The following is a 22,211-nucleotide window of genomic DNA, read 5'->3' on the forward strand; positions in this document are numbered from 1 at the left end:
TGTAAGATAACCAAACTATAGACACACACACACACAGACACACACACACACACATGATTTTCTGGGTATTTTTCCCACTTAATAAATAAAAGGAAAAGTTTCTGGAAGAAGCCATTCTATTGATTTTTAAAATAGTCCATGTGGCTTCCTATCACCTACTTAACTGCCCTGTACTCTTAGCCACCATGCTGACTGTACCACTTTGGGAAGGGTAGGTGGGACAGGAAGGGCTGGGGAAGAACCTGAAGATGGAAATGGAAAAAAAGATAACAGGCAAAGAGAAGATGGAAAGAATGGATGCCATTATGTTTTTAAAAGAATTTTTACCTCTACACCCTCTGTCGTGTCCTTTTGCAACTTCAGTTACATATATTTGGCCTTCTTGTGAATTCTTTACATTTCTTGCCCTCTCCTTTATTTTTCCATCTTTTTGTCTCACACTCCCTCTATGTATGTTCTTCTGACCTGTTTTCTAGTTCACTAATTTTCTCTTCTGTTATGTGTAATTTATTATTAAGCCCATTCATTGGATTCTTAATTTTATTACTGTATTTCCAGTTTTCTCCAAAGCCGTATCATCTTCCAAAATACAGATCTCCTTCTCTTTCTCCTTCTTCTTCTTTACTTTAGGCTTTTCTTGATGTTGATTTTCATTTAGCTCACCCAAAGGACATTCATAGCAATAGCATAGACCGTAAAAGATAATACATAACCAATACTTAACAGACAAATATTTTATATCTTGATTCTGTAGGAGTTTCTTTTCTTAATTAAGAAGGTGACTATGCCTAAATGGTGTCAGAACATCAGAGCAGATTGTCCAACTTGGTCAAGTTTACTTAGGAACAAAAAAAGAAAAATGTCAAAGGATTTAAGCTTTTCTGTTTACTGAATATTAATGCTTTATAAGTCTTCTGTAGCAATCACATTATTTTCTCCTAGGGCATAGATAGATAGTAATTGTTTTATTTGTACAAAGTTTCACTTTCTAACTTTTACAAGAAATGCTTCTACTCTGAGTCCTCCTACAGTCCAAAGGCCTGAAAGTTCAAGCAGATGTTGATTCTCTGGTATTAATGACCTCTTTAAAGGTGTGTGTCTGACTAAAGCTGGACCAAGCAGAGCTCTGTCCTGGGATTTTATAATTTTGCATTGGAGAGACAGGTTACAGGCTTCCTTTGATAATAGATATTGGAGATTCTGGCATTGATGGATGGAAATGCACCCTATCCTGAAGAAGAAGCTAGTTCGTAGCAGATGCTAATGAAACCAAGAAACAGAAACAGAGTCACTTGAGGGCTCCCCTTCACCTCTTTGGTTACCAGAATTAATAAATTCCTCTTTGCCTAATTTGGATTTTTGTCAGACACAGCCAAAAGAGTTCTGACTAAGGCATCCTCTTTTTGTTTTGCTGAGGCCTGAAAATTATGGGGTGGATTTTATAGTTTGATCACTATGACTTAATCCAAAGGTATTTACACATTTCAAGGGCCTTTTTAAATTTCACATCTATTCCTACAATAGAAGCAGCTTGGTGTATTGAAGGAATACCATTGATGAGGTTTGAAGACCCAGAAAACTACTTTTTCTCTCAGAACCTCCAATTTCTCACCTACAAAATGGGGATGAATATTTTCCTATGACACAATGTGTGGCAAGGGTTAATTGAATTAATACAACTGAAGAAATCTGAAAGAAAAGCAAGACAAGTATTATTTCAATTTGTTTGAGAGAAAACTCAGCTTCAGAGAATTCAATCAATTAAATGTCCACAGTACTGTGCACATTGTCAGCACCGGCCTTAGTTGTACATTATGAGCATCTCTATGAGTTCCCTAAGCCATAGTAGACACTTGGCTCCTGTGAAGAGGAGGGAAGTGAGAAGGAAGTTAACATCCCCTGAGGCAAACGTCAAGCCTCCTAGTCCTTCAGGAAGATAATTCTGAGGCATGTTCCACACCCTTTCTCAGAGGGCCCCCACCATGATTTGAACCCCAGTGGTCCTAAGTGGTAACTGGCTAACTAAGGCACACTTTATTGCCTTTCCATATGTCACTCTCCCTACTCTCTTCTGCTTCCCACATTTTTCTCTCAAATAAACTACTTTTGCTCAAGATGACATCGTCTCAGCCTCTGCTTTCAGGGGTTGCCAGAATAAGATATAATTATTGATTATCCAAATCAACAAAAATGAGAAAAAACATTGACAACATTCATATTTATCAATCTTGAGTACTCATTGGTCTCAAAAATAAGACTTGAACCCCCAGGACACTCAGGATTTTATTTGCATAAGCCACAGTAATTAAGAAATTCAATTTGGTTTTGAAATGGAGACTGATATATAGAAACACAACCCCATACACACATCCTCATGCAGTCTGTGGGAAGTGTTTCCAGATCATTCTTGTTTGTGGTATTTGTTGTGTGGTCCTAGTGGGGAAGAAGTAAAGAGTCTTTGTTCACCTTCAACAAATTTATAAACCAACTGAATAGATGGTTGGCCAAGAGATGGACTTTGTCTACAAGCCTGCTTATAAATAAAATGATGTTCTAATTTTTATTGACTAATAGGCAGTAAAACAGCAACAAAAATAAGTATATTAGAATTAAACAAAGAGGGAGGTTCACGTCTCACTTTAAAGTGGTCAGCTGTTTTTCCCCTAAACCCCAAACAATCCTCTGTCTTCTCTCACCATTTTGCTTTAGAATTGACTACCAACCATTGGAGGAAATTGAATTGTTTTTGACCTACATTTGTGATGAGTCTGGCGTGATGTAATTCTGATTGTGCTGTCAAAGAAAATCACATATTCCCCCCCCCCCAACAAATAATTATGTGTAAAACAAATGTGATTATCATTGTTAGTGTGGAAGGGTACTATTTAAAATTATGAATGAATATTTTTCCCTTTACATTTGATTTTCCTCTTTGACCTTTCCTCCTTTCAAGCAGCTGGGCAGTTTCATGGAAAAAACACAGAGCAGGAGCTAGAAAAAAAATAAACAAGTCTTTTTCTGAATGTTGCTCCTTTGAGAACTATGTTTAAGTCTATTTACAAATAAAATGATTTTCTAATTTTTGTTAAGTAATAGCAAACAGTGAAACACTCTGAAGAATAGTTCTAATAGAATTAAACTTGGGAGGAAGTCCAGAGCTGGTTGTAAAGAAGCCAACTGTATTTTTTTTCCCACTAACTCCCAAACTAAATGTAACATATCCACTTCCCTTCCTTAGAGAAACAAGTAATTTTTAAGTACTCATAATTTTGATGAAAGACATATAAGAAAATACTATATGAGAAAGAACAACCCTCCTACCCCACAGACCTTGGAGAGAAGGTTTTTTGGGCCTGTGAGAAGAAAAAGAGTCAGAAGAAGTGTTAAGAATGTGGATGTCAGTAGTTCAGGGTGAAAAGTCCTTTATCTTACTTCCATGATAGATCCCCCCCACCAGCGCCACCCGCCCCACCACCCGCCAGAGGCAGAAAAATCAAACCAAACCAAACCAAACCAAACTCAGATGGCCTGGGGTGGGGGGTATATCCCAAAGGAGGAAAGACACTGCCTCCTTTCCTAGTTAAGAATCTGAGCAATGGCAAGGTCCCCCAAAACTGAATTGGTGGAGTGGTATATCTTAGCACACAAGACCTTAAAACAGACCAGCTAGGATTTCCACACTCTGTGGCAAGAAAAACGAATAATTCCTTTGCACCGAACAGGAACATGGAAGTCATGGAGGTTGTTGCTGGACCTGAGGGGTCTTGTGGCAGAAACCAAGCAAAGCTAGTGCAATACGGGAACAGATGACTGAGGCCCAGGAGGGATGCTGGACATCTCTGTGGATTCCAGGGTTCATAGCTGCTGACAAGAAAGCCACATCCCCTCCTGTGCCCCCAATACCTTGGCACGATGTAAGCTCCCTGGAGCATGTATACAACTCCGAGGAAAAATGGAGGGGCCACTAAGTTGGCTAACATGAAGTTTTCACCTCCCTGGAAAAGTTAGGACACAAAGTAGAAATTATGTTTAATTGTAGAAAATAAGGGATTTTTTTTCGTATACTTGAAGATGAGTGAACATGTGAGGCACAAACTAATCATAATTTTGTTTTTAATAGAAATTTTGTTTTGTTAAATTCCATATTTATTCTTCCAACTAGACTTAAAAGCAGAAAAACAAGCTCCTTACAAAGAACATTAGTGTGACTTTTTAATTCTATTTAACAATTGTCAAATAAAAATAAACATGTTGAAGGTTTAAAAGAAAATGACGTCTGCTTGCCTTTCTTTGACTTTTGCCTCTGCTATGCTGTAATAATGAAAGTTTTGTTCTGTACACTTAGGGCTAAAACTCACTTATTATCTCCATGTTACTAAAAGCTTTTGGTTTGATTCTTTAGTGTCACGATGTAGAAAGATGGTTGCGTTTTGCCTGACTCTTGTGTACCGTTTGACAGCCTCCTACTCAGAGAGGATTGGCAGACTGGGCTCAGTAGTTATTGTGCTGTACAAAGGAAATTATTACAAAGAAATATTCATACAACAGGAAAGGAAAAATGAAACTCACAGATTTTGGCACAATATGAATTGATTTACTTCAGACAATGAATATCTTCATGTTAAGGTTATGTAATTAAAATCTTTCGTTTTAAATTCTTTCAAATGTTCTTTAAAGAAGTGAATTTTCTTTCATTAGGAAAATTAGAAAAATCTCTGTACTCCCACACCTCTGTATGTATAACTACTGCTTAAATTATGATAATTATGCCTAAGAAATGTCAGCCCTAATTTATCCCTATATGGGCCAACCCTCCCACCTCCATTTCTGTGCATACATTCGTTTTATAAATTGCTTTTTCAGGTTCTCTAATGTAAATCAATGGCATTGAAGTGCACAATTAATGGCCTCCCTGTATTCATCCCCTTTGCGAAGTGACCTTGCAGATTCTTCCATCAAGAGGTAAGTCTATTGCCTTACTCCCTTAATCTGGGCTAAACCTTGTGCCTTATTTTGGTCAATAGAATGTGACAGAAGAGCTAAGGTGCCACTTTTAAGCTTAGGCTTTAGGCAGTCATGAATGATTCTGTTTTTTCTTTTGAAACCATACCACTGCCATGTGAATAAGCCTAGGCCAACTTGTGAAGGATAAGAGACTATGTGGAAGAAAGTCCCATTATTCCTTCTAGAAGCCAGCCCAGAGTTAGATGATCCTTAAATGTGTGAGACAGTCCACCCAAGACCAGAAGAGCTGCCTACTAGACCTACGGCTGATTCAGATGCATGAGTGAATCTAGCAAGAATCCAAGAGTTACCCTGATGACTCCTAATATGCGCATTGTTTAAAGCCACTTAGTACTGGGGCTTGTTTGTTATGCAGCAGAGCCGACTAATGCATCTAATAATTAGTATTTTCTTCAAACATTTCATTTTACCCTATGATTTCTTAAAAGCCCTTGGATATTTGGACACAGATTTACAATTTGTGTAGTATTTTGTAATGTTGCATTGAGATTTTTCATGTGAACTGGGTGGGTGGGGTATTCCTTTCAGTATTTATTTATGTTGTATTTATGTGGCATTTGTATTAGTCATCTTGGGATGCCATAACAAAATATCATAGGCTCTTGGTGTAGCCTAGGTTGGCTTAATAAAAAGTAGTTAATTCTCAGAGTTCTGAAGTTTGGGAAGCACATGATCAGGGTACAGGCCAGTTTGGTTCCCGGAGAGGGCTCTCCTCCTGGCTTGATGACAGCTGCCTTCTCACTACGTCCTCCTCCTCGTGTGGTGAAGAGAGAGAGAGGGAGAGAGAAAGAGGGGGGCGAAGAGAGAGAGAGGAGAGAGAGAGAGAGAGAGCTCTGATATCTCTTCTTATAAGGACAGTAATTCTACCAGATTAGGATCCCAACTCTATGACTGCATTTAATCTTAATTACTTTCTTAATCTGAATACAGTCACATTAAAGATGGGAAATTCAGCATATACATTTATACATTTAGGGAGACACAATTCTGTCCATAACAACATCTGAAGAGATCATATTTTTGCAATTGCGAATTATGCCGCTACAAATGTGCTTGTGCGAGTATCTTTTTTGTATAATGACTTTTCCTCTGGGTAGTTACCTAGTAGTGGGATTGCCATAGAAAATGGTAGATCTACTTTTAGTTCTTTAAGGAATCTCTGCATTGTTTTCCATAGTGGTTGTACTAGTTTAAATTTACGCCAACAGTGTAAAAGTGTTACCTTTTGCCACATCCATGCCAACATCTATTATGGTTTGATTTTTTGGTTATGGCTGTTCTTGCAGGAGTGAGGTGGTATTGCATCATGGTTTTGATCTGCATTTCCCCACCATCAGTTAGTGATGTTGAGCATTTTTCCATATGTTTGTTGACCATTTGTATATCTTTTTTGACAATTGTCTATTCATGTCCTTAGCCCACTTTTTGATGGGATTGGTTATTCTTTCTTGCTGATTTGTTTGAGTTCTTTGTAGTTTCTGGATATTAGTCCTTTGTCAGATGTAAAGATTGTGAGGATTTTATCCCACTCTGTGCGTTGTCAATTCTGCTGATTATTTCTTTTGTTGTGCAGATGGTTTTTAGTTTAATTAAGTCCCATCTGTTTATCTTGGTTTTTGTTGCATTTGTTTTTGGGTGTGTGGTCATGAAGTCTTTGCCTAAGCCCATGTCTACAAGGGTTTTCTGATGTTGTCTTCTAGAATTTTTATGGTTTCAGGTCTTAGATTTAAATATTTGATCCATCTTGAGTTGATTTTTGTATAAGGTGAGAGATGAGGATCTAGTTTCCATGTGGTTTGCCAATTATCCCTGCACCATTTGTTGTTTTCCCCATTGTATGTTTTCATTTGCTTTGTTGAAGATCAGTTGGCTCTATTTGGCTTTATTTCAGGGTCCTCTATTCTGTTCCATTAGTCTGTGTGCCTGTTTTTATACCAGTACCATGCTGTTTTGGTGACTATGGCCTTATAGTATAGTTTGAAGTTGGGTAATGTGATGCCTCCAGATCTGTTCTTTTTGCTTAGTCTTGCTTTGACTATGCAGATTCTTTTTTGGTTCCATATGAATTTTAGGATTTTTTTTCTGGTTATGTGAAGAATGATGGCAGTATCTTAATGGAAATTGCATTGAATTTATAGATTACTTTTGGCAGTATGTTTGTTTTCACAATATTGATTCTACCCACCTATGAATATGAAGTATGTTTCCATTTGTTTATGTAGTCTATGATTCTTTCAGCAGTGTTTCATAATTTTCTTTGTAGAACTCTTTCACTTCCTTAGTTAGGTATATTCCTAAGTATTTTGTTTTATTTTTTGCAGGTATTATAAAAGCAGTTGAATTTTGATTTGATCATCAGCTTGGTCACTATTGGTATATAGTAGAACTACTGATTTGTGTACATTAATTTTGTATCCTGAATCTTTGCTGAATTCTTTTATCAGTTCTAGGAGCTTTTTGGAGGAGATTTTAGGGTTTTCTAGATATACGATCATATCATCAACAAACAGTAAGAGTTTGACTTCCTGTTTACTGATTTGGATGCCCTTGATTTCTTTCTCTTGTCTGATTAATCTGGGTAGGACTTCCAGTACTATGTTGAATAGAAGTGGTGAAAGTGGGTATCCTTGTTTTGTTCCAGTTCTCAGGGGGATGCTTTTAACTTTTCCCTGTCAGTATAATGTCGGCTATGGGTTTGTCACAGATGGCTTTTATTACCTTAAGGTATATCCCTTCTGTGCCAATTTTCCTGAGGGTTTTCATCATAAAGGGACACTGGATTTTGTCAACTGCTTTTTCTGTGTCTATTGAAGTGATCATGCAATTTTTGTTTTTAATTCTGTTTATGTGATGTATCACATTTATCGACTTGTGTATGGTAAACCATTCCTGCGTCCCTGGTATGAAACCCACTTGATCATGGTGGATTATCTTTTTGATATACTGTTGGATTTGGTTAGCTAGTATTTTGATGAGGGTTTTTATATTTATGTTTATTAGGAATTATGATCTATAGTTTTCTTTTTTGGTTATGTCTTTCACTGGTTTTGGTATTAAAGTGACACTGGCTTCATAGAATGATTTAAGGAGGATTCCCTCTTTCTGTATCCTGTGGAATAGTGTCAATAGTATTGGTACAATTGTTCTTTGAATGTCTGATAGAATTGAACTATAAATCTGTCTGGTCCTGGACTTTTTTTTTGGTGGCAATTTTTAAATTACCATTTCAATCTCGCTGCTTGTTATCAGTCTATTCAGAGTTTCTCTGTCTTCATGGCTTAATCTAGGCGGTTTGTATATTTCCAGGAATTTATTGACCTTCCCTAGGTTTTCTAATTTATATGTATAAAGGTGTTCATATTGGCCTTGAGTAATCTTCTGTATTTCTGTGGTATAAGTAATAATATCTCCCGTTTTGTTTCTAATTGAGCTTACTTGGATCTTCTTTCATCTTTTCTTGGTTTATCTTGCTAAAGGTCTATCAATTTTATTTATCTTTTCAAAGAACCAGCATTTTGTTCATCTTTTGTATTTTTTGTTTGTTTGTTTCAATTTCATTTAGTTCTGCTCTGATCTTTGTTACTTCTTTTCTTCTGCTGAGTTTGGGTTTGGATTGTTCTTGTTCCTCCAGTTCCATGAGGTGTGACCTTAGATTGTCTATTTGTGCTCTTTCAGAATTTTTGATGTAGTGATTTAATGCTATGTCCTCTTAGCAACATTTTTGCTGTATCCCAGAGGTTTTATAGGTTGTGTCACTATCATTTTTCAGTTTAGATAATTTTTTATTTCCATCTTGATTTCATTATTGACCCAAAAATCATTCAGGAGCAAGTTATTTTATTTTCATGTGTTTGCATGGTTTTGAGGGATCCTTTTGAAGTTGATTTGCAATTTTATGGCACTGTGGTCTGAGAGAGTACTTGATTTAATTTTGATTTTCTTAAATTTACTGAGACTTGTTTTGTGGCATATCATATGGTCCACCTTGGAGGATGTTCCATGTGCTGATGAATAGAATGTATGTTCTGCAGTTGTTGGGTAGAATGTTCTGTAAATATCTCTTAAGCTCATTTGTTGTAGGGTATAGCTTAAGTCCACTGTTTTTTTGTTGACTTTCTGTCTTGATGACCTGTCTAGTGCTGTCAGTGGAGTATTAAAGTCCCCTACTATTATTGTGTTGCCATCTATCTCATTTCTTAGGTCTAGTAGTAATTGTTTTATAAGTTTGGGAACTCCAGTGTTAGGTGTATATATATATTTAGAATTGTGACATTAATGTTTTCTTGTTGGCCTAGTCCTTTTATCATTATATAATTTCCGTCTTTGTCTTTTTTAGCTGCTGTTGCCTTGAAGGTTTTTTTTTGCATGACGTAGGAATAGCTACTCCTGCTCACTTTTGGTGTCCATTTGCATGGAATATCGTTTTCCAACCCCTTTTCTTAAGTTTATGTGAGTCCTTGTAGGTTACATAAATCTGAAGACAGCAGAAACCTGGTTGGTGAATTCTTATCCATTCTACCATTCTGTATCTTTTAAGTGGAGCATTTAGGTTATTTACATTCAATATTAGTATTGGGATGTAAGGTACTATTCTATTCATTGTGCTATTTTTTGCTTGAATACCTTTTTTAAAAATTTTATTTATTCTGTTTTTGTTTTATAGGTTCTATGAGATTTATGCTTTAAGGAGTTTCTATTTTGGTGTAGTTTGAGGATTTATTTCAAAATTTAGAGCTCCTTTTAGCAGTTCTTGTTGTGCTGGCTTGGTAGTGACAAATTCTCTCAATGTTTGTCTGGAATAGACTGTATCTTTCCTTCGTTTATGAAGCCTAGTTTCCCTGGATACAAAATTCTTCACTGATAATAGTTTCGTGTAAGGACCCCTATCCCTTCTAGCTTGTAGGATTTCTGCTGAGAAATCTGCTGTTGCTCTGATAGGTTTTCCTTCATAGGTTACCTGATGGTTTTGCCCCACAGTTTTTAAGATTCTTTCCTTCATCTTGACTTTAGATAACCTGATGACTAAGTGCCTAGGTGATGATCTTCTTGTGATGAGTCTCCCAGGTGTTCTTTGAGCTTCATGTATTTGGATGTCTAGATCTCTAGCAAGGCTGGGGAAGATTTCCTCGATTACTCCCTCAAATATGTTTTCCAGACTTTTAGATTTCTCTTCTTCCCCAGGAACACTAATTATTCTTAGATTTGGGTACTTAACATAGTCCTAAATTTTTGGAGGCTTTGTTCATTTAAAAAAAATTCTTTTCACTTTATCTTTGACGGATTGTGTACATTTGAAAGCCTTGGCTTCAAGCTCTGAAGTTCTTTCTTCTGCTTATTCGATTCTATTGTTGAGACTTTCAGTGCATTTTGCATTTCTTTAAGTGTGTCATTGATTTCCAGAAGTTGTGATTGTTTTTTATTTATGCTATCTATTTCACTGACGATTTTTCCTTTCATATCCTGAACGATGTTTTTGATTTCTTTAAGTCGGACTTCACCCTTCTTTGGTGTCTCCTTGATTAGCTTAATAATTAACCTTCTGAATTTTTTTTCTGGCATTAGAGGTTTTGTATTGGTTTGGATCCATCACTGGTGAGCTGGTGTGATCTTTTGGGGCTGTTAAAGAACCTTGTTTTGTCATATTACCAGAATTGTTTTTCTGGCCCCTTCTCATTTGGGTAGACTGTGTCAGAGGGAAGATCTGGGACTCAAGGGTCATTGTTCAGATTCTTGTGTCCCACAGGGTGCTCTTTTGATGAGGTATTCTCCCTCTTCCCCTAGGGATGGGCCTTCCTGAGAGCAAAACTGCAGTGATTGTTTTGGTTCTTCTGAGTCTAGCCACCTAGCAGAGCTACCAGGCTCTGGGCTGGCACTGGGGAGTGTCTGCAAAGAGTCCTGTGATGTGATCCATCTTCAGGTCTTTCAGCCGTGGATACCAGTACCTGCTCTGGTGGAGGTAGCAGGGGTGGGAAGTGGACTCTGTCAGGGTTCTTGGTTGTATTTTTGTTTAGTGTGCTAGTTTTGTGTTGGTTGGCCTCTAGCCAGGAGGTGGTGCTTTCAAGAGTGTATCAGCTGTGATACTATAGGGAGGATGCAAACTTGTCCTAGGGTTGCCTGGTTAAGTATTCAGGTTTCTCAGGTGGTGGGCAGGACCAAGAGATGATATCCCTTGTCTTCAGCAACCAGGATGGGTAGAGAAAGACCACTAGGTAGGGGCAGGGATAAGCATGTCTGAGCTCAGACTTTCCTTGGGTAGAGCTTGTTATGACTGCTGTGGGGGATGGGGTGTGGTTCCAAGGCAAATGGAGTTGTATTACCAGGGGGATTATGGCTGGCTCTGCTTCATCATACAGGTCATCAAGGAAGTAGGGAAAAGCTGGCGGTTCACAGGCCTCACACTGCTCCCATGCAGCCCACTGTCCGAAAGGCTGGTCTCACTCCCACTGTGCCCCCCAGTAGCACTGAGTATATTTCCAGGCAGCCAGTGAACAGGGCTGAGAACTTGCGCTGGACTGCCAGCCTCCGTTCTGAGAAAGCAAGCAGACTCTCAGTTTTTTGGAGTCTCAGGGAGCCTACAGCATCGATCCAGTTCCTTTAAAGCCTCTGTGGATTCTCTCAGCTTTCCTGGTATCTTCCTGAGGTAATTTTTGGAGCCAAAGCTCATGATGTGAGTCTCCATATGCTTCTCTGTCTGTCCGAGTGGGAGCTGCCAGCTAGTTTTGCCTCCTGTCCTCCCTCTTCCCTATTACCTGTTGCTAACATCTTATTTTTGTTCCCTATAAATGACTAGCAGTTTGCTGTAGGGCCTAGGATACCTTTTTAAATTTTCTTTTTCTTTTTTTATCCCTGTCAGTCAGAATAGGGTACCTTCTAAATGCTCACACCAGTGATGGCAGCTAGGTAGGGTTGTGTGTGTGTTTGTGTGTGTGTGTTTTACCTTTTTTGAGGACATTACAATTTGAATTTGGCCTCCTGACCTGTACCTTCTCTTTATTTCACATTCTGACAGAAATGAACAGTGATCAATATTTTATAGATACTGTAACTTTATTTTCTTCCAAATATCTGACAGTTTTCATTTTTGATTTGAACATTTATCTATATAGTCTTATAAAGGAGAAATAACATATTTAATTGTATATTTATTTAACTTTAATGTGGGGAAAAGAAAAAAGATATGAAATATATTATTTTCTGGTAAATCTTTTAAATATGATGATAGTATTCATGGATTTATGATTTGGATTAATTAAATTAACCTCTTTAACCTTTCAGAAATATACTTAAAAATACTCTTTCCTGTAAGGCAAATAAAAATGGTTCTTACATTTTGAAGTAAATACCTAAAAAGCTTAGGGTGGAATATCAAGTAAGAGGTCTAAAAGAGAAAGACTCGTTTCATGGGAGTCTATTTCTATTTCTGTGGAGATTTCTGAATGCACTTGTTGAAGGCCTTTTTTTTTTTCTGCTAATCTATTAATGGGGAAGCTATTGATGACCTGATGTGGATGGGAACAATGGAAATTTTAGGACAAAGAGGATGAAGATTAATGAGGATAAAATGTATTTCACTGACAGACTTGCTCTTGCTATATGTATAATCACTTATCTTGCCAGGATGTCTTGGACATCAACAGGTGCCACACACAGGACCCCCCCTCTGCCAATGTATGTCATTCAACTATCTCCTATTGATCACTGAAGAGCTAGGATAATTTATAAGAATACAGCCATGTGTTGGCAGCCTTCCTGATTTTCCTGTATTCTTCCTGACTCTTCCTGACTCTTCAGCCTTTCCCTATTAATTTTAGCTTTATTTACTTAAACTTGAAATATATCCAAGGCTCTCTCATATATGTAAGTAAGCAATGACAAAAAACCAAAAAAGCCAAAAAGGCTTTCTTCATGCTTCAGGGAATTATCTTAATTATTTTTGTTTGTCCCTATTTCTTTTTTCCCTACTCACTCATTAATCTGGTTTCTCCCTCTGCTATGGTCCAGCACACACATTCTAGTAAGGCTACCCCCTCCTAGGTCTTTAGGGACCTTTAGTATGGTGAATCCAATGGACAGTGCTCAGATATCTTCATACTTCACTTTTCTGCGGCATTTGATACTACTTAAAACTTGTTACCGTTCTATTTCTTTTGTAGAATTCTTTTCTTCCATCTGCCTCTTAAATGTTGACATTCTGTGGTTTACTCTTTGGTTCTTTTTCCTTACTTCCTAAAGCTTTTTTGAGTGATCTAATAGATACCCTGCTATAATGCCAGTGACTCCTACAATGTCTCTATCCCAAGGTCCAAGCCTATGTCTCTACTACTTATTAAGCTGCCCTCTATGGATATCTAATAGCTAAATTAAATATACTAGGTCTAAAATGAAAATATTTTTCTCCCTAAATTTGTTTCTTCACAAAACTTTTATAAAATATTGCTTAATAATAATACTGTTCATTCAGTAACCCATGAAAATTCAGAATATTACTGTTAAATTTCTGCCTGATCATCAGCTGATCATCAGCTACTCCCTCTATTACTGCACATATGCATTCCCGATCTCCTCCCATCTGTGTTGGGGATCCCCAAGACCACTCTCCAAGTTCTTTGATTTGCTAGAATGACTTGCAGGACTCAGCATATAGTCGCATTCATGAATAAGATTTATTATAGCTAAAAGATACAAAACAAAATCTACAAAGGGAAATGGTGCAGGAAGTGAAGTCTGAGAGGAAGCCAGGTACAAACTTCCAAGAGTCCTCTCCCTGTGGAGACAGGTAGGACATGGTTAATCTTTTCAGCATTAATTTCAGACAACATATATGAAGGTTGTTTACCAGGCAAGCTCATTAGAGACCCAGTGCCCAATGTTTTTTGTAGTTGACTGGTCATGCAGACACCCTCTGTCTTTTACTTACCAAAATTCCAAGTTCTTAGAAGGAAATCAGGTGTTCCCTGAACAACCACACTGTTTGTATAAACAACTTAGGCAGAGTCATTTTAATAAGTTAGAGAATGCTGAAGACCTTCTTGAAATCCAACCTCCCAGACACAGGCCAAAAGCTAATCTTCTAAGTGGCTCTTTCTGAGAATACCATCCTCAGGCTTGCTATGTAAACTCTCTTCTGTACACTACCATTTGTATTGAATGTCTTTGTAAGAAACATATCAGTTCTCTGGCTAAATGTTTGTAATCTTCATTAACTGTACTACAAAGTCCAACCTCCCATTCAATGACGTGTCTCAAAGGTCTATAATGGAGCCTGGAGCATGGCAGACACTCGATATACTTCATAATTGATTTGAAAACATACAAATTCCTCATAATTTTGTCGTATTCCACATTTCCAATGTCATCTCTTATCTGTCCCCAAAGCATACTCCATGTTGCAGACTTTCCAAAGACTGTTCTTCCCAAGTTTTCTCACATTTGTCAGCTGTTTGCAAGGGAAATTTCTTTCTAGAGTACTCTTCCCTCCCTTAGCTACTAGGCCAAGTTAAGCCTCAGCTGAAGGGTAAACTCCTATTCTTTCATCCCCTATGATGTTCTCCAGGTAGAGTTAGGTATGCTGTCTGCACATCTATGATATGGCCTTCACCAGTTTAGAAGATTTAAGAACACATGCAATGAGGATGAATAGGTGTTTTCATGTGGTAGGTCAATGGGTTACCTAATACATTGCCACGGGGTGGTATTCATTTATTTGCCTGGTGACCTTGCAAATAAATGAATAGTGCAGAGTCAGATCCTGCGCTATGTGTGCTCAGAATCCAGCCTCAACCACGTCTCTGTTAATAAGAATGATTGGATGTAAAGATGCTAACTCACACTAAGAGACCTCACAGACGCCATTCTGTCAACTTAAAATGAGAAATATCTGTGAAACTGACATGACATTCACATTTATCTGTTAAGTACCTTTGCTTTCTGTATTTAAGCTATAGTGAAAACCAAACTATCGGGGAGATGCTTGATGAGCATGGAATCAGAACAAGGAGATTTATATTCATTGTGTAATTTCAATATTTTTTGACATTAAGCTCCAATAACTGGACACAACTACCTCAGCAACAGGGATGTGCCTTCAGGCAGAGCAGATAATCCTGTAAACATCATAAAACTCTTCTTCTGGGTAGTTCCTTTGGTAGTTGGAGTAAAACTACTGACCTTTCCCCCTTTTCCCCTGTATATGACTTTCTTTTTCTCTGTATATTTAAATGACTGAAGTACCCCCTGTCTAATTGGCAAATTCTTTCTGATTTTAGTGTATTTAAAACAGATAATAGTCTGAATTTTACTGACCTGAAGTTCAGTCTATTTCTTTAAGCATAGTTTCCAAATCTCTGTTCTGATAGATTGTGTTGATTTTTGAGGCAAAAATTTTTTTCTTATTTTCTATTATTTTCTGGATATGAGGTGACCCCTGCATTGTGAATGCTTATTTATTTTACATTATTGATTTATCAAAAAACCCATTTCTTTCTACAGGTCAGGGACTATAAATTCCTAATCCTGGTGTCCCAATCCCTAAACCAGAATTGGATTACAGACAAATATGTTGCATAAATGAATGTGAGTTGACAATTTTCTTTGGTGGTAAAGCGATGTTAATTTTCATTGGTATTTTAAACTATCCTTAAGTAAAAGTGTTATTTTGCAGTCTGTAATTATTTTAACATTTTAGAAATTGTGATATTTTTGTATGTTTTCTGCAATTCAGCTTCCTTTTCAGGAAGTGTTATTCCATCAGTCAATAATGTATTGATACAGAGAAAAAAAAAGTGGTTAAAAGCAAGGCTATTACCTTATAATTTATGGCATTACAATATTCACATGTTAAAATTATGCAATAAACTTTGATAAATAACTTGGCTTAGCAGTAGTATAGCATTATTTGTTAAATTTCTTCAGTTGGAAATAGCCAGACATGTGTGATATCAATGGGACCCTAACTTTGAATTATCCTGATTACCAAGATTTCTGAAAGCCACGAATATTTTTTTGACAAAGGAAGCAGATCAATTATTCTAAATAAAAGCCATAATGTTTATCAATTTTAAATGGTTTATATGTGACAAGTTTATTCTAGGATGGTCAGGTATTTAGGCCTGTGTTTTACAGTCAGTTTATCTTGCAGTCTATTCTGGAATGTTAGAGCTTATCAGGTATTTATGAGGTTTTTCTTCGTGGGGTTTTTTTGGAATCTTTGCAGTCACTGTAGCCATTTTACTGCAGGTGAAATACAATAGAGAGCTAACAAGCATCCTATACAATAGACTGTTGTCTACTTTATCTACAAAGTAGTGGACTAAGTAAAAATGAAAATAGACAATTAAAATATCTATTAACTAAACTGGGACATGATAAGAGAACGAATGAATGGCTTGCAAGATTAAATGAATGCATTTTACCCCTGAATATACATGAAAGTAAAAGAGGATCACCACTGGATAAATTGTTGAGATGACTGAAAAGAGGGAGTGGGGGTTAATATAAGACCTTAATTGATACAATTCAACATCACTTCATGTTAAAAACTCTCAATAAACTAGGTATTAATGGAACATATCTCAAAATAATAAGACCTATTTATGACAAACCAACAGCCAATATCATATTAAATGGGCAAAACCTGGAAGCATTCCCTTTGAAAACTGGTACAAGACAAAGATGCCCTCTCTCACCACTCTTACTCAACATAGTATTGGAAGTTCTGGCCAGGGCAATCAAGCAAGAGAAAGAAATAAAAGGTATTCAAACAGGAAGAGGGGAAGTCAAGTTATCTCTGTTTGCAGATGACATGATTTTATATTTAGAAAACCCCATCATCTCAGCCCCAAAACTTCTTGAACTGATAAGCAATTTCAGCAAAGTCTCAGGATACAAAAATCAATGTGCAAAAATGACAAGCATTCCTTTACACCAACAATAGGCAAGCAGAGAGCCAAATCATGAATGAACTCCCATTCACAATCACTGCAAAGAGAATAAAATACCTAGGAATACAGCTAAAAAGGGATGTGAAGGACCTCTTCAAGGAGAACGACAAACCACTGCTCAAGGAAGTAAGAGAGGACACAAACAAATGGAAAAACATTCCATGCTCATGGATAGGAAGAATCAATATCGTGAAAATTATCATACTGCCCAAAGTAACTTATAGATTCAGTGCTATTGACATTCTTCACAGAATTAGAAAAAACTATTTTAAAGTTCATATGGAATCAAAGAAGACCCCATATAGCCAAGACAATCCTAAGCAAAAAGAACAAAGCTGGAGGCATCCTGCTACCTGACTTCAAACTATACTACAAAGCTACGGTAACCAAAACACCATGGTACTAATACCAACACAGACATATAGACCAATGGAGCAGAACAGAAACCTTAGAAATATCACCACACATCTATAACCATCTGATCTTCAACAAACCTGACAAAAACAAGCAATGGGGAAAAGATCTCCTATTCAGTAAATGGTTCTGGGAAAACTGGGTAGCCATAAGCAGAAAACTGAAACTGGATCCCTTCCTTAAACCATATATAAAAATTAACTCAAGATGAATTGAAGACTTAAATGTAAAACCCCAAACCAGAAAAAACCTAGAAGAAAACCTAGACAATACGATTCAAGACATAGGCATGGACCAAGACTTCATGACAAAACGCCAAAAGCAATTGCATCAAAAGCCAAAATTGGCAAATGAGATCTAATTAAACTAAAGAGCTTTTTCACAGCAAAAGAAACTATCATCAGAGTGAACAGGCAACCTACAGAATGGGAGAAAATTTTTGCAGTCTACCCATCTGACAAAGGTGTAATATCCATAATTTACAAGGAACTTAAACAAATGTACAAGAAGAAAATACACAGCCCCATCAAAAAGTGGGCAAAGGATATGAACAGACACATCTCAAAAGAAGACATTTAGGTGGCCAATGAACGTATGAGAAAAAACTCAACATCCCTGATCATCAGAGAAATGTAAATCAAAACCACAACGAGATACCATCTCACACCAGTCAGAATGGCAATTATTAAAAAGTCAGGAAATGATAGATGCTGGCGAGGCTGTGGAGAAACAGGAACACTTTTACACTGTTGGTGGGAATGTAAATTAGTTCAACCATTGTGGAAGATAGTATGGCGATTCCTCAAGGATCTGGCACCAGAAATACCATTTGACCCAGGAATCCCATTACTAGGTACATACCCAAAGGATTATAAATCAGTCTGCTATAAAGACACATGCACACCTATGTTTATTGCAGCACTATTTACAATAGCAAAGACATGGAACCAACACAAATGTTCATCGTGATAGACTGGATAAATAAAATGTGGTACAAATACACCATGGAATACTATACAGTCATAAAAAGCAATAAGATCATGTCCTTTGCAAGGACATGGATGAAGCAGGAAGACATCATTCTCCACAAACTAACATAAGAACAGAAAGCCAAACACTGCATGTTCTCACTCATAAGCTGGAGTTGAACAATGAGAACACGTGGACACAGGGTGGGGAACAACACACACCAGGACCTGTTGGGGATGGGGGTGAGGTGAGGGAACTTAGAGGATGAGTCAATAGGTGTAGCATACCACCACTGTACATGTATACTTATGTAACAAACCTGTACATTCTGCACATGTATCCCCCCCTTTTTTTTAAGAAGAAATATAGGAAAAACATACCTAAGACCTTATGTAAACTTCCTTTTTACTTTTTTTTTTGTTTTCTCTGCCTGATTATATAGTGCTGGGACCTGTATTTCATCTAGGAGTTCCAGAGAAAGGATCAATTGACAAGCATGACACTATGATAATATATAAAAATATAACTATCAAATCTATAGAGAAATGGTGGGAGGGATGTTTATTTCTCACCTAAGTTGAAATTAATGGTGTCTGCCTTTTTCCTACACAGTGAGTAAAAATGTACTTTTCCAATCGTGTTCCAGAGAAAGGATGAAGAACTTGCTACCTGTGTTGCAGGTCATTCCTTTTGCTGAATCTGGTGTTTATTTTCCATGGCAAAGGGTCTGAATTAAAATTAATGACAAATGGAAAGAAGGTGAAGTAATTGCTGATGCAAAGAGAGTAAATAAATAGATAATGCTAAAAAGGAAAGCTAACTTACCTCGCTTCGTTGTGAGATGCTGAGAGCAAGGGAATGATACTATCTGTAGGCTGTATTTACACATGAACATGGGACTGGCTACAAAATCTGTGGAGCCCAGTGCAAATAAAAAAGCAAGGCATTTTGTTCAGAAATGATAAAGCATTGGTAGTCAGTCAAGCATTAAACCAAGTATGTCTCTTGTAAGCACGAGGCGCTGTATGACTGCACAGGTCTCAAGCTCTTGAAGCCAGCCCTGAATCCTAGAGGAAGGAATCTATTTGCCCGAAGAAATATACTCTTTTATTTGGAGCTAAAGGTCAAGGATGGATCCTAGCATTCAATATAGAGTTGGCTATGTGATGTACCTTGATGACCTTAAGGCCTTGTGGATGAGCACTTGGAATAATTCTATTTTGCTTTGTCCTTTGTTTTCATTTGATACATTTTGTACACTACAGAGGATTCCTATTAGAAGATAACATGGGGATTGTTGCTCCTGCGTGCACACAAAAGACCTGTTCTATAACAGAGCCACTGTGTGACTATTAACCTAAGTGACAATCTGTTGAAAAGTGCCTGGAATGAGTGGACATAAAACATTCTCTCATGTATCCTCGTGTTTATAGACATGTTCCTATAAGTGGACACTGGTGGCTAAAGTAAAGATGAAAAACTGGAACCACTGTTTAGGGATGACACAGTGAAGTCATCTACATACTGCTGATAGCCCTGATACTCACCAAGGGCACCTATGAGAAACTCTATGGGATGTTCAAAGTGGAGTATATTTGAAAGTGACTATTAACTATGTGACACTGTCCTGGGACACTGATATCTGTGTTCAGATTTATTGGGAAAATGAAAATGGAAATTTGTGCAATTAAATTATACTCTAATACTAAGTCCTCAACGACAATGAAACATTTGGTGGAAAAATAAACGTCAGTAAAAAAATTTTCTAAAAGGTAATTAGAATAAATTGGTACAGATCCACATCCTAGAATAAATCACATTTACCTTTAATGAAGAGAGCTGTATTGAGAAAAAAGATTTACTTGCCATATTGAATGCTGAAATGATGCTATTTTGGCAAAAAAAGAAAAGGATGGCAATTGACCTGGACAAATAAGACAGCTTTAGAAAAACACGTAAAACAAACTCAACAGATAGGCAGCCAGTTTGCTAATGGGGCATAAATGGAGAACAATATACAGGCTGACCCCAGAGGGGCTATTAGGTAGCTCAACGAAAAATTTTGGCAGTAGAAGCCAGGGAATAAATTTGTGGGAGACTTATGATATCTCTAGTAAATTGGAATTTATAAATTAAAGATGTAATTGATATGGGTTGCTCTCTGACTTGCAAGACCCCATGTACCAACAAAAACCACATGTACTGGTCAAGTTTCTTCAGAGAAACTAAACCAATAGAATACACACACACACACACACACACACACACAAACACACACAGTTTAGCCCTCAGTATTTAAGAGTTCCATATTCATGGATTTAATCAACCACAGATAGAAAATATTTGAAAATAATGCAACTGTACTGAACATGTAAAGACTTTTTTTCCCCTCATCGTTATTCCCTAAACAGGGAGGAATAATGTATAACAGGAATACATTATACCAGAATAATGGAATACAGGAATAATGTATAATGATACAACAATTATTTACATAGACTTTACATTGTATTAGGTATTATAAATAATCTAGAGATGATTTAAAATATACAGAGCATGTGCATAGGTTATATGAAATACTACATCATTTTATTTCAAGGACTTGAGCATCCACAATTTGGTGCCCATGGAAGGAACAACTGTATACACATTATCCATCTACCTATATACATATACACTATATATATAGTGTGTATACAGTTGTATATATAGTTGTATATATGTAAACATACACCATATATAGTGTATAACAGTTGTATACACTGTATATATAAATATACATATTTAAATTTATATATTTATGTATATATAAATATATGTATATATAAATTTATTTTTTATCTTTCTTTCATATATATATACACAATATATTGTGTCTCCCTATCCACATCTCTATCATCTATCTCTGTCTCTGTCTGTATTTATATCTAGAGTGTTCAGTCCATGACAACATCTGTGCAAATATCATTTTTTTAGAAGGGTAAGAAAATTCTATTGAAATTCTGATTAATTTTGTTAGGATCTTAGGATAACTCATAATGTAACTGGATTTTGGTGTAATACTGGTATAACTGGTAAGGTGAATTTGATTTCAACAAACCTGTGATAAGCTGATATCAGTGTTGCAATTTTTTGGGAGAATGAAAAAGCTCCCACGAGCTGTTCTTCTGATGAAAGCTGATTGGTTAGAGAAAGAACAGATTTTGTTAATCATCAATCAACTGTTAAATTCAATTTGTTTACATTGATAACTTTCAGAAAGTTCATATTTAGTTGTGGAAGGAGGTAAAGGAGCTGTCAAGTTTGTACATGATTTTGAATGCCTATGGTGGAATATTTGGTAAACTCAAATGACTCTGTAAAGCAATGCCTACCCCTCAATGGAAGATACAAAGGATTAGTGTTTGGATGTGTATCTTTCTACTTCTTTTATTCTGTAAATGTTGAAAGATGCAAAAAGAATAATGCTATGTGGTTTGGAATTTAGAAAACTGACCAGGGGTCAGGGGCTTGGACTATGTGAGTATAGGTCTAATTTCAGTTGTCCTGTTGTATCCCTGTACTTATCTTCAAGACCCCTAGAGCCATAGTGCCAATCACTGGCTAAACCTGAATGAAATGTGCTAACTAGTGATTGATACAGATCTGTACTAGGGTCTGAAAAACATCGGGAAAAACCTTAGCAGTTTATCAGCATTTATTTCAGAAAACATACAGATTGATTGATTGCACCTGGTTTTTGCTATTGAGCCTGATCATGCAACTTGCTTTTGGCTGTGTGATCAGTGTGATATTAAAAACTCTTTCTCAGGTGGGACTGTGGCACCACTGAAAAGATGTCTCATACAGTCTTTGTGATTCATG

The sequence above is a fragment of the Chlorocebus sabaeus genome, chromosome 20, assembly GCF_047675955.1.
Source record: "Chlorocebus sabaeus isolate Y175 chromosome 20, mChlSab1.0.hap1, whole genome shotgun sequence".
Classification (NCBI taxonomy): domain Eukaryota; kingdom Metazoa; phylum Chordata; class Mammalia; order Primates; family Cercopithecidae; genus Chlorocebus; species Chlorocebus sabaeus.